This window comes from Thermobia domestica, chromosome 17 (assembly GCF_964235325.1).
Source record: "Thermobia domestica chromosome 17, izTheDome1.hap1.1, whole genome shotgun sequence".
Lineage (NCBI taxonomy): Eukaryota > Metazoa > Arthropoda > Insecta > Zygentoma > Lepismatidae > Thermobia > Thermobia domestica.
In genome coordinates, this window is record NC_137470.1 from 165,089,823 (window position 1) to 165,103,103 (window position 13,281).

A 13,281-nucleotide genomic window follows, 5' to 3' on the forward strand; every position below is an offset into this window, starting at 1 on the left:
CCAACGTGCCGATTAATGACAAAAAGGGCTGAATTTGGTACAATTGTACCAAGTTTGGCAAAAATAGACACAAAACATACTTCTGATTTCAATAAATGCCTCTCGTGGGATTTGTATGATTCCCCCAAAAAAGTACAGCATTTCGATGTATTTTATCAATAGTGAAAATTATTAAAACGAAACAATATTTAGAATCCCTTTGATTGCAATTGTATGACAATAATAACGAAACAAATTATTAAAAAATCACAAAAGAAACATTCATCTTCAACTAATGAATGGGGAATTTAGATCTGAATATAATACGAATAATATATGGAGTGAAACGTGATAACCTACTAAATGTGTGTTCATCTAGATTTTACGAACACACACTTTTACGAACATTTTTCGTTTTTTGGTTTAAACCAGCCAACCCTGGCTTATAGGTCACTTTTCTATACCACCCACTGAGCTTTCGCGAAAAGATACCGAGGTACCACTGTGCGAAACCAATTCCCATTCACATTATCCATACTCTAGCCTCTTTTCTTGTTCTATTCTGAAAATGGGGCCATTGAAGGGAGTGAAAATTCGACGACTGATGACTATAATAAATTCGTAATACAGTGGGAAACAAAGAGCGACGATGGCATAGTCTGTAACATGTTGACCTATTAACAGGGCTACCTGGGTTCGATTCTTGGTGATTGCGGGAATTATTTCTCGTTCCACACAGATTGCAATGCGACTCTGGGTTCACTCAGTCATAGACTAATGACGATTGAAAAGAAAAAACCCTCCGTAAGATTTCCGACCCTCCATTTGAGCTAGAAAAAAAAACTGAGTTCAACACTGCAAGTTTTTTTCGGCAGATTCGTTGACAGAAGTACTAAATATTTGTTTTGAATCAGAATAGTTTTCAAAAATTTCTTCAACAAAGATCGAAAATTTTTGATTTCAAATATTTTTATATTCAGGGTTACTTTTTATACTCAGGAAAATTATCTCAAGGAAGCATGACAAATCTACTGAACATTGTGATGATACTTCAAGAAAGTCTATAAGGAAATCACAGAAAAATTGCGGCAGCCAAAAGTTTAAGATAACTTGAAACAAATTGTTACTGAATGTGTCAATTTTAGAGAAAGTAAAACCTGTAGATGATTTTTCTTTCATACGTTATCGCCTTTTCCCGGTCTCCGATCGAAAAACTATTACAACCCTCTGCACCGACTATCAAGGTCATTGACTTGAGTTTTTGATTGAGTTGATTTTGAATATATGTCCCTTTCAGCAGCGAGGCTATATGAGACGGGACCTAGTGATTAACGTGGAATCCGAACCACATGCCTTCCCTCCGGGAAGCAAACCCGGGTCTCCCACGCCGAAAACGTGTCCACTAACCGCTTAGCCGCGGATGAGCTCTGTTGTACCATTGAGGCACTGTGGCTCCCAACATTTCATCAGTGAAATTGTTGATTGACATCCAAGCTTATGAAGGGCAGAATCCAACGTTAAGCAAAACTATGACGTTATATCCGTCATTTCATTATGGAACCTAAATTGATTTGTTCTGTAAGTACATATGTTCGATACAGCAGACAACATATTTATTGCTCGATATCAGAAATATCTGTGAGGGTCCTTCACATTGGAGAAATATTAGTTGATGTGTGCAAGTGAATATACGCACTAGTTTTTGAATATGTGATAGCCCTTTCCTACAGCTTTCTATTTTTCTGTTCACGGAATTCTCAGTGATCCTGCCTTAGTAGTTTAATGGTCTCACCAGGTAGTTAAGTAAGAAGGTTGGAAATTCCTTTGGACAAAAACAGCCAGAAAGCACGCTTATTACACTTCAAAATTTTAACACAGAATAAATAAAGAGCTAGTTACAAACAAGTTTGGAAACAATAAAAGCGATTTTGTATCTCATACTGGACTTTTCAGCAAGCTTGTTATCAAGATAGGCTCAATCTATATTACAAAACTGAGAATGGAATGAGTTCGAATAAGTAATGAAAATAAAGATTTATTGTTTCGTTCCTTAGGGAATGTTTTACTTAAGGATATGACTGTCATTTTGATGAATGGTGATAATCCTACAGGTGTTGACTTCCAAATACAGCCCCAATAGAGTGGGGGTCAGATGCGTTTTCTGATCCATGCGAAGAATGGGTATTTCAGCTAGTATAATAATAAGATATGAATTTTAGTACTAAGTTAGTTACACCTCGTAATAAAATATGAGGTAAGAAACCTAATAAAAATGGAGAAAATAGAAAAATGTTCGAGTGTTCAACCTCCCTTTCCACAGACAGCACATATGAGGCGTGAACCGATAGTTTAGCGTAGACCCAAACTACATGCGTTCTTATCAAGAATCAAAACCGAATTTCCCGCCCTGAAGACATGAACTATAATTTTTTTAACCATGAGAAGAGCTTTAAATTACACAGAGAGTACTCACTAATCTATATGTAATTTTGCCAGGCCAGTAACGTGGTGAAGCATTTCAGTTTTATTCGAGGTGATGTTGTATGGTGAGGAATGGCCTTTACATGTGTCTCGCACGGTCGTCTGTGCACCCGCTAAGCCCCGATCGTGGTTCGGTGCCCACGTTAATACAGGATTAGAATTAAGAATTAGACTTCTGGGCTTTCGGCATCTATGGCGGTGTTAGCCCGTTACGTATGAGGGATAACGTCCTTCGGCGATCACACTATCCGAGGAAAGAGAAAGAGGAAAGGATTGGGGAAGAAAGGAAGCGCTGTGGGACCTGTATGTTAGTTACCATCCCGGCATTTGCCTGGTGTCAATGAGGAAAACCCAAGAAAACCTCACTCAGAATGGCTGACCTCATAAAGCTTTTACAAGTATTCCTACTTTTCGACAAAGTATCCCTACTGGGAATCAAACCCGGGATCACTCACACCAAAGACGAAAGCGTTTGACTATGCTATGCAGGACCACACACATTAATACAGGGTTTCTACAGATACCTTAGTTTTAACTTCCATGAATATGGTATAAATCTTCTGGACCCTTTTTCCTTTCTTTCCTTTTTGTCGACCTCCTTACTGCTGACCACAACTCGCTTTAACATTCTATCTTCTCACGTTATTCTTAATATTACAATCAAGTATTTAGTTAAAAAGTAAGAAACACATAAACCTTTCTACATACTCAGTTTATCTAAAAATCTCTTAGCGCAATAGTCCTACAAGGGCCTGAGCCTTCCTAGCAACGATTTTACTTTTTTTCATTTTATTTTTGCCTGTTTGGCCCCAACCTTATCCCCGATATTCGTTCTCTGAGGCTGAACATACCTCTAGAACTTGCGGCCCCTACACCCACCGAAAATTGGATCGATGGATTCGCAGTCGAACACTCTATTGGCTGAGCTGCAGATTAGCCCATCTCAATTTAACTAGCAATTTAATTAAAAAAAAAAAAAAAAAAACTATATATATGTCTTTTCTATCTACTAGCACCCTGCTGTAGCGTATTTTCAGTTTCTTTATTTGTAACATATATATTTGTTAAATTTCCCTGACTTTCCAGGTCTGTAAAAACCCTGTAGTAGTATGCTACGTTTTTCATAATTCCCGTGTTGCATAAAACACAAAAATGGGAACACATTAAACTTATATGTACTTTTTAAAGTTACCGTGGAGCACAGAAGCAAAATAGGAGTGGTCGAAATTCATATAAGTTGACAATATAGTGTCTGTCGGTTTTATCAAGGTCAGTTCAACCTTTAATATTCCAGTTATGTTCAATAAAAACGGCCTACTCTAATAATCTGACATACACTGAATTTCAAGTTGTTTTTTAGTTAAATATATGATGTAACTGTAGCAACGTACACTAAATGCCTGCAACATAACTAACTAACAATGAATAATTCTCATGACAAATTTACGATGTTAAGAAGACAATTACCGAAATAATCACAGAATATTAGCACAAATTATAATTTTTCGCCATATGGATCACACTATTCGGCACCTAGACCAAACTAACTCAAATGCTGGACGCAATATCATGGCAACTCAAGGTTGTTATACCACATTGTGTCTTCTATACCCACGGCATGGACGTGAACTCGATTTTTTGTGTGACTACTACTACAGTGGTTCAAATCATCAGTTCCTCAGTAAATAGCTCGCCAGCGTTACTTACTAAATCGATACAAATGTACTTTCTTACATCACGTTCATGAACGTGAAGATGTTGGTCTCATGCAATACTAATGAGTTTCATTCTTGATGCCACTGATTTTGTTACAGAGAACAGAGAGTAACTGTGCACTTTGCTTCAGATAGTTTTGTAATATTAATATGAAATATACTGATATTCTTCAATGCGTAGGCTCTAAAACCTTGCCACAGGTAATTTGAGCCCGCCAGAAAAATGTATACACTCTTTGCCATCCTGTATCAGGATACTGTCATTGACAATTGTTCTGAAATAAAGTATGCTGTAGTATGGTTTTTCGCCCAACAGATGTCGACTTTGTCAATTGTTTTCAGTTAAAATTATGTTGTAGTACGGTTTCTCGCTCAACAGATGTCGGTACTGTCAGTACGGTTAGTGAGATAAGATTGTGAGATTTGTGAATATCGCAAATCGTTCCGTGCGCCTCAAACTAGTCAACAATGATTGTTAGACGATTGAGTTGAGTTGATCTTGAGTTTAACGTCCCTTCCAACAGCGAGACTATGTGAGAGGAGACCTACTGATTCACGTGGAATCCGAACCACATGAGCTCCTGCCGGGAATCGAATCCGGGTCTCCCACACCAAAGGCGCGTACGCTAACCACTTAGTCACGAAGGAACTTATAATTGTTAGGCGTGTTGGTGATTCAGTACCAAACTCCCTTCTTCACTGACGCTGCACTTCAATGGCATTCCTAAACCTGATAAAACACTTCAAAACGTACTTATGCTGCTCGAAAGTGAAGCGTGCTACTGTCATTTTCTGATCTCACTAACCGTGTTGACAGTACCGACATCTGTTGAGCTAAAACCCGTACTACAATATATCTTTAACTGAAAACAATTGCCAATGCTGACATCTGTTGGGCGAAAACTATACTACAACATACTTAAATTTCAAAAGCCAGTATCCTGATACAGAATGACAAAGAGTGTATATATTTTTCTGGTGGACTCTGTATTATTATGAAATATATTAGTGGTATTCTTCAATGTGTAAGCTCTATCAGAAAATTCATGAAGTCCATAGTCCACATGAAGTTAATTTTTAAAAAATAGTAGTGACCTTTTAATGATTTAAGAAATATTTACTGAATGTGCAAGGTACTCACCTGATGAAATTCTGCGTACGCTACTACTCCATGTTAGTTTGTTCTTCCACGAAACTAGAGAAAATTTTCCTATCTTGTTAAAAGGCTGAGGACTTGTCACCTCGTCCGTCTAATTTATATTGAAAATCTAAAAGTCTAAACAGTATTTATTTCGTTAAGCCCCGCCAGCTGATGAACAAAAGATACTGAACAAAAGTTACAAATCGCTTGGCGAAGGGATTGCCAGCTTTGGTTGTTAGGTTAAGTTAGGTTACGTTATGTTACGTTCCATTCACGACACTATCCTATGCTAGGGAAGCACACATACATTCATGAAGTATTATCTTCTCTTGCCACGAAATGCACTCTTACAACCTGAGGTAGGTGTTGCTACTGCGTTTAAATTAATTTTTGAGAGGGATGAATATAAAACACGAATCGACTTATAAACACCAACCAACTTGTGCTAGAGGCCATTAGAAAGTACGAATGCTACCTAACAGAGTCAGCTTAGAAACGCTGCAGAGGGGCCCGAGGGTTACCGAAGGGGTGCATCCGTAGGAAGTAGGCGCGTCAGTGACTATGGGTATACGCTTGGAAAAGGATAGTGGGAAAAACATATGCCTTGCGTGTGGCGTTGCTTTGCGACACTTCTATAACCACTTTATACACTCCGTTCACATAGCACTTCATTTCTTCTTATCTCCCTTATAAAGTAAAATACAGTGTATTTTCCACTGACAATCGGGCTCGATCGAAAAAATGTTCCCTTTGTTACCGCTTTTCCCCAATAACATTTCACACCACATATTCTAGCATTACATTTAAAACGTAATTTCCTTTTTTTTACACCTCCTTTTCTATACTCTCAACATGGTGTCCTTACATTCATTAATCCGTGGTTTTCGCACGTTGTCTTCGTTCTTGGTATTTAACTGCACGAAACTAAACACTTAAATCACAGCTCGTACACATATTCGCCACCTTCTCAATATCCTCCCTCTACATTTGAGTAACTTTGCACCGTAACATTCGTCATCGGGAAAATGATCCATCTTCACTATAACCAATATTCATAAATAAACACTGATTTTACCCTTTTCTTATTCTACCACAGTCTACAACCACGCCAACCAATTCTTCCGGTAAATTTCGCACATTTTCACTTATCACGGCGGGGTTTAAAGGAACTTAACCGATCTAAACTTGCTTTACAAATATTGAGAATCCTAGAGTGGTGTTTAGTGGGACATAAATTACAGAACTATGTAGTTTTTATTATTATTTATTTAGTTTAGGTTTGGGCCTGTAAATGTTTCTTCCATGTTTCTCGAATTTCAGTTTCCTGTTTTAACTCCCAATATTTTCTATTCTTCATATCCTCGATCAACTGTATTCTTCTTCCTATTCCTCGCTTTCCTTCCATCTTCTCTTCTACAACGGTATGAAGAAGACAATTTCTTTGCAAAAAGTATCCAATCCAATTGGCTTTCCTACGAAGGATGCTCTGGTTGAAAGCCATCTCTTCTTTTCTATCAGTTTTAAACCATCTTGTCCATCTTTCTCTATCATCACATTTTTTTTTACATACAGCAATTCAACTCATGTTTTAATATTTCTAAGAAATATCACATATGCAATTGGTAAATAGCTACTGATTGAGCAATAATTTAGGCTGGTAGGCATGAGTGACGTCACTAAACACTGCTGGTCAGTGAATCGTGAAGTTCCAAAGTGCGCAGTGTTTTGTCCCATGAGGTTTTAAGAAGTACCCAAACAACTGGTGCTGCTTCTTATGAACATCACTGTTACTAAATTAACAAAAAATTGGCTACTTACCAATGAATCCTCCCTTGAAAAATTAAAAGATTTTGACGTTTCGGAACTGTCAGCTGGTTCCTTCCTCAATGCCAAGGTAAAAAGGATTAAAACGGAAAGGAGATCAAAGGAGTAAAACCAGGAATACATACCACTATATAAAAGTAACGTACAAAAAAAATCCTGAGATAAAACACAGCCGAGTGAAAAAGGAATGAACTGAATAAAAAAGAACGTGGTGTCTATGTTAGGCCACTATTGCCAGATCCAAAGTATGCATAGAGTCCGATTCACCTGTAAAGTTATTTGTTAATCATATTTTTAGGTTAGGTTTAAAATTTAGTTACCTTCCGCTTTCCATTCCATTGGAGGAGATAATTTGTTCAGTAAAAAAAGCCGTTGACCTTGCACCTGATATTCATTCTCCGCAATCTATTAGAAATGAATGCTTGGCCAATATCAATACTTTTTTATGCTCATACAAAAAGGTAGGACCATATCCAAAATCCTGATATGTACAAGGGCTTATTACATAATTCAGAATATTTCTTAATAAACATGATATCTGGTGTTTAAAGGAAACCAATATGTTGTTATGCCAAAAGAAAGATATGCTTCCGGTATTTTAAAAATAGCAGAAAAATGTAATTTTGTTTCTTATCCCTGTAATCCGTTACCACAGGTTATTAAGAAGGTACAGTCGACAATTCATTCTTCACCACTTTTAACTGACATTGAAAAAGATATTATAGAAATACATGCACCTAGTCTTCCCATTATTTATGGTCTTCCGAAGGTGCACAAGCCTGACATCCCCCTTCGCCCGATCATATCACGTTTCAATCATCCAGCTTATTTACTATCAAAATGGTTATATAAAAAACTCAGCAATTACAATAGTGGTTTTAAATATGTTGTAAAAAACAGTCTAAACGTAAAACAATTATCATCATTTCTAAATGCCAATACCATTTTACTTGCCTCCATAGACATTGTTGATATGTATCCGTCCATACCACTGGAACTTACTATCAATAGTACTCGAGCCTGATTATTACAAAATGGCGCTTCTACCTATGAAACTAATATTTTAATACAATTATTTGAGGTTTGTTTAACGACTAATATATTCCAATTTGAAGATCATTACTTTTCTCAGAATGATGGCTTAGCCATGGGTAACACATTATCTCCAATATTGTCAAATATCGTTTTAAATCAGATTGAAACGTCTATTTATGGCACGACACATTTAAATACGTTAGATATTACTGTTATGCTAATGATATTCTACTACTTGTTCGTGACTAAAATACACTTCCACAAATATTTGAACAATTCAACAATCAGTATCCTAGGCTGAAGTTCATCCTTGAACGTGAATCTGATAACGGCCTTCCAATTCTAGACCTATTGATTACCCGATCACATAATAAATTTATTACAAAAGTATATCGAAAACCCAATGCAGGCACTACTTACATACATCAACAGTCAGCTCATCAGCCAATGTACAAGGCCAATATTTGGAAGAACTTCTTTCGTAGAGCATTATTAATTTGTGACCGTCAAAAAGATCTCAATGAAGAAATACAGTTTTTATAGAACAGGACAAGAAAACGGTTATAGGCTGTGTATTTTACAAAATGGTTTAATCAAACACGTAGATCGCTGCAAGTCCCCAAAACGGTAACTTCCAAAGAAGCAAAAACTTGGATTGGAATTGCTTATTTTCCACAACTTTCAACAAAAATTCAACGTATTCTTGCAAAGCATAACATATCTGCTTCAAGTTTTCCCCCCAAAAGTTTACGAAAACATCTCACTGGATTTAAAAGCTATTTTGTCGATCCATTAAATAAGGCAGGTATTTACCGCGTCCATTGCGAATGTGATTCCTCACACATTGGCCAAACTAAACGTAATATTAACACGCGTGTGAAGGAACATGTTAGACAATCAAAGAAGTCACAAGAAAAAGGCATGTCGGGTTTAGCGCTTCATCTAAAACAGCATTCACATAATATAAAACAGGTTAAGGTAATAGGTTCAGCAAAATAAAATAAAATAAAAAAAAAAAAAAAAAAAAAACAACGGGAAATTAAAGAATCGTACTTTATTCATAAATACAAACCTGCATTGATCCTTGATACTGGCAACATTGATCGAACTTGGGTACCTACCTTTGATGCATACTTTGGATCTGGCAATACTAGCCTAACATAGACACCACGTTCTTTTTTATTCAGTTCATTCTTTTTTCCCTCTGCTCTGTTTCATCTCAGGATCTTTTTTGTACGTTACTTTTATATAGTGGTATGTATTCCTGGTTTTACTCTGAAAAAGGGAGAAAAAAGAAAGAAAGCTCTGTAACATATGAGATGCATGGAATAAATCGTGAGTGGGAACCCTTCGCCCCTGGTGGGGGGGGGGGAGATATTCATGAAGCTATAGGCTTATGTCTAATTATATTGGAATATATTATCCACTAGCAGCGTTCACCCCGCTTCGCTGGGGTCACCCCGGAACGCAATAAACTTTGTTACTTAGATAATTTTTACTTTTTCGCTTTCAAGTGATATGATAAAAACCATAGAAGATTGGAGTAAATGTTAACATTATATCGCCTGTCATTTATGTTAACCCGCCGAGTGACACGGTCATGTGGGTTGCATATAAATACGGTTAGATTTAGCTATGATGAGCTAACAAAGGATTTGTACGTTATGGACACTTGAATGGTCAATTATCTCAAGACACTGGTAATTGAAAATTAAAGTGATATGATAAAAACCATCTAGGGTCCAAATCTTAATAACCCCCCAAAAATGAAAGAAATTGGTTCAGCCGTATTAGCGTGATGAGCTAACAAAGGATTTGTACGTTCTCTTTTATATATAAGACTAGCAGCGTTCACCCCGCTTCGCTGCGGTCACCCCGGAACGCAATAAACTTTGTTACTTAGATAATTTTTACTTTTTCGCTTTCAAGTGATATGATAAAAACCATAGAAGATTGCAGTAAATCTTAACATTATATCGCCTGTCATTTATGTTAACCCGCCCCGCTTCGCTGCGGTCATCCCGGTGCTGGCATATTGTAAAAGTGTCTGTAAAAATAAGCAAATCAATTAAAAAATTTTAAACAGAAGATTCAAGCTATTTTCCGCTGTATATCGCCTGTCATTTATGTTAACCCGCCGAGTGACACGGTCATGCGGGTTGCATATAAATACGTTTATTTTTACCTATGATGAACTAATAACAAAGGATTTGTACGTTATGGACACTTGAATGGTCAATTATCTCAAGACACTGGTAATTAAAAATTAAAGTGATATGATAAAAACCATCTAGGGTCCAAATCCTAATAACCCCCCAAAAATGAAAGAAATTGGTTCAGCCGTATTAGCGTGATGAGCGGACAAAATTTTGTACGTTCTCTTTTATATATATAGATTTCTTAATTTCGAACATACTAGATTCAATCGAAATGAGAAAACTTTTTATCGGACTTCTGAAGAAAATAAAATAAAATAAATAAATACATGACCGTGTTTATTATATATGGAATTCCCAGTCACGACCCCCTTTTCAGTTTTATTAAAATAGAAGAAGAAGTAAAGAAGAGAAGAGAAAGTTGGGATAAGAAGAGAAGAAAAACAGAGAAAGAAAAAAAAGGGAACTGTTACTGGATATTTTTTAGAAATATTGTAAAGGAAAGTGAATAATTATCGAATTGGGATCATTTCCAATAGCTATTGGGTGAATGTTTGGTATTAAGGTGATCAAAGGTAAACACATGTTAACCCATACATCCCAGACCTAGATCCATTTAACCCCAACTACCGAATTATCCCAATCTAGCTCTGAGATAGATGAGAAAGTTTAATTTAACCGTTTATTCAATATTTCCAGAAGTTCTAGACTAATATCCAATATTTGAAAAATAAACGACGAAGTTGATGGCATGTTAGAATCGACCACAAAAAAAAAAAAAAAAATCAGAGCAACACACGTTTGTCGAAGATTCTGACTCTCCAAGTTCTCCCATGATGATCGTTCGTTCAGGTTACTTCAGTCCTTTTTGCTTCCTTCATAGAGCCAACTTAAATTAAATTAGTATTGACATTCAACGACTTTAATTGCCAACTACCATTAACTATAGTAACTCACCCATATATATATCAAAAGAATCGGTGCACTTAATACTAAACCTACATTTCACTCACACTCACATTCATACAGGACAGTGTATACTTCAGGTTACATTTAGTTGAATTAAACTAACCTAACTACATTTCTATAGACATTTATTACATTTCAATAAAAGAAAACTTAGTTTGACATAACAGGAAAAATTTGATACATGAGAAAAAAAATGTTTCATAAGCATGCACAGAAATCTGCTACTTCCAACAATATCAAATAACACATTTCTCTTTCTAGAGATATTAAAAGTTGGATTACATTTAAAAAAAATAATATTCGACAAAAGACGAAAGACAAAAAATAAAGGAAAAAAAAAAGAAAATTCAAAGGTCAACATATTTAGGATTCAGTGCAATGAATACATATCATTGTGAAAAAAAATATAATTGGTTAATCATTCTTAAAAAAAAACTTTAGTAGCATTTTATTGAGTCTCTGTCCCAAGAGGAGAAATTTCGACAATTTTATGAGTCTTTGTTCTCACGTCGATAATAACTCCTTTTTCAACTCTCTTTATTCACTATGATTGGTGTCCATGAGAGTATTTAATCGTTTGTCTTAACGACAGACAAAAAATTTAGTTTCTTCATATTATATATAATTTTCATTTCGTCACTTGACGCACTTGATATAAAATTTCAAAGTTTATCGAGATTTAAAATATCGAGTCCAGTCCCAAACATTGGGAACTTATTTCCATTATACGATATCTCAATGGACCCATCGTAGGTCCTGTATTTTCACATTACTAAATTATTAGCCAAAATCAGTTTAACTTAAGATCACTTAATTTTTATTACCAGTATAGACTGTGGAGTCAAGAGATTGTAGTCACTGAACTGACGAAAGCCAAATAGTTATGTTTCCAGTCGTAGGGGAGGATTTGTTTCATAGATTACTGATAGAAGGATTCGTTGGTGGGGCGCACTGTTTCGTAGTTTACTGAGTTCACTATGATCTCGCAAAATAAATTTGGATAAGGATTAGGGTTATTTTTACTTTTCTTACGACCTGCTACTTGTTCTATTTACATGCAGTATTTAACATGATATTCAACTTTAATAGTCACAAACATCAATAACAACTCAACAAAATGTCATTTATTACAATTTACGCGGTAATACTGTATATCACAAATAGTTGGTCAGTGTCGGGTGTCAAAAATCTATAGCAACCTAAAACAACCAGAGTAAATACCGAGCCCTTTACATACATACTCGTATATATATATATATATATATATATATATATATATATATATATATATATATATTCATATTCCTCAATATAATCAATTTCACTCTAATATCAATCTCAGTATTTCGTCGACGTTTAAATTCTACATAACCTTTTTATATTCAATAAGTATTCACATTTTATTGGCTCAAAGACAAAACAAAAACCCTGACTAACAAAATTATTTTTCTTTTCATAAGGTTGCAACATTGAAATGTATATGTATAAACCCGATAATTAATAATAATTCTCAATTTACTAAGATCCGCGTATAAAGAAATAATTGGTGTTATTTAATAAGTTGACACAGGAGGTGGAAATACAACAAAATAGAGCAGGCACCCTTTAAACTATGTAAGTACATATATAGATGTATATACAGAGAAAAAAAATCAATGTTATTCGAAACTAGTGGGCCCAAACTACTAATACATACACCATATAACCAATCAATACAAAGAAAACCAGAAATCAGTAATCAGCGGGTATAAGTTGTACGATCAATGAATAACAAGTTTCTGGGAATCTGAAATTATGGTGTACCTTCTCGCCAGTTTCTCCCGTGGTGGATTGAATATCGCGAAAAACGGTAGTAAGTTGTTCTGAAATACCTCCACGAATTGTATTCCTCGATGTCTCAGTTAGTACATACGATCGAAATTAGTGATATGAATATTGTATGTTTTCATGAGTTTCAAAACCGGGGGGGGAGGGGAAGGTT

At 35.6% G+C, this 13,281-nt stretch overlaps 1 protein-coding gene across 8 annotated transcripts in view; it reads right to left on the bottom strand.

Annotated features, from left to right (window-relative positions):
• The window catches only part of LOC145674466 (clavesin-2-like), a 396,132-nt gene that overhangs the window by 338,313 nt on the left and 44,538 nt on the right, over positions 1-13,281 (bottom strand). The window contains exon 2 of one of the 8 annotated variants that reach the window (XM_081744556.1): positions 9,297-9,450. The exons of 5 other annotated variants lie outside the window; for them this stretch is intronic. The gene's annotated coding sequence lies outside the window, so the exon portion shown is untranslated. Of the gene's footprint in view, positions 1-5,316; positions 5,924-7,134; positions 7,538-9,296; positions 9,451-13,281 lie in introns of those variants that run through there. 2 more of the 8 variants (XM_081744559.1, XM_081744558.1) reach the window with 2 other exon arrangements.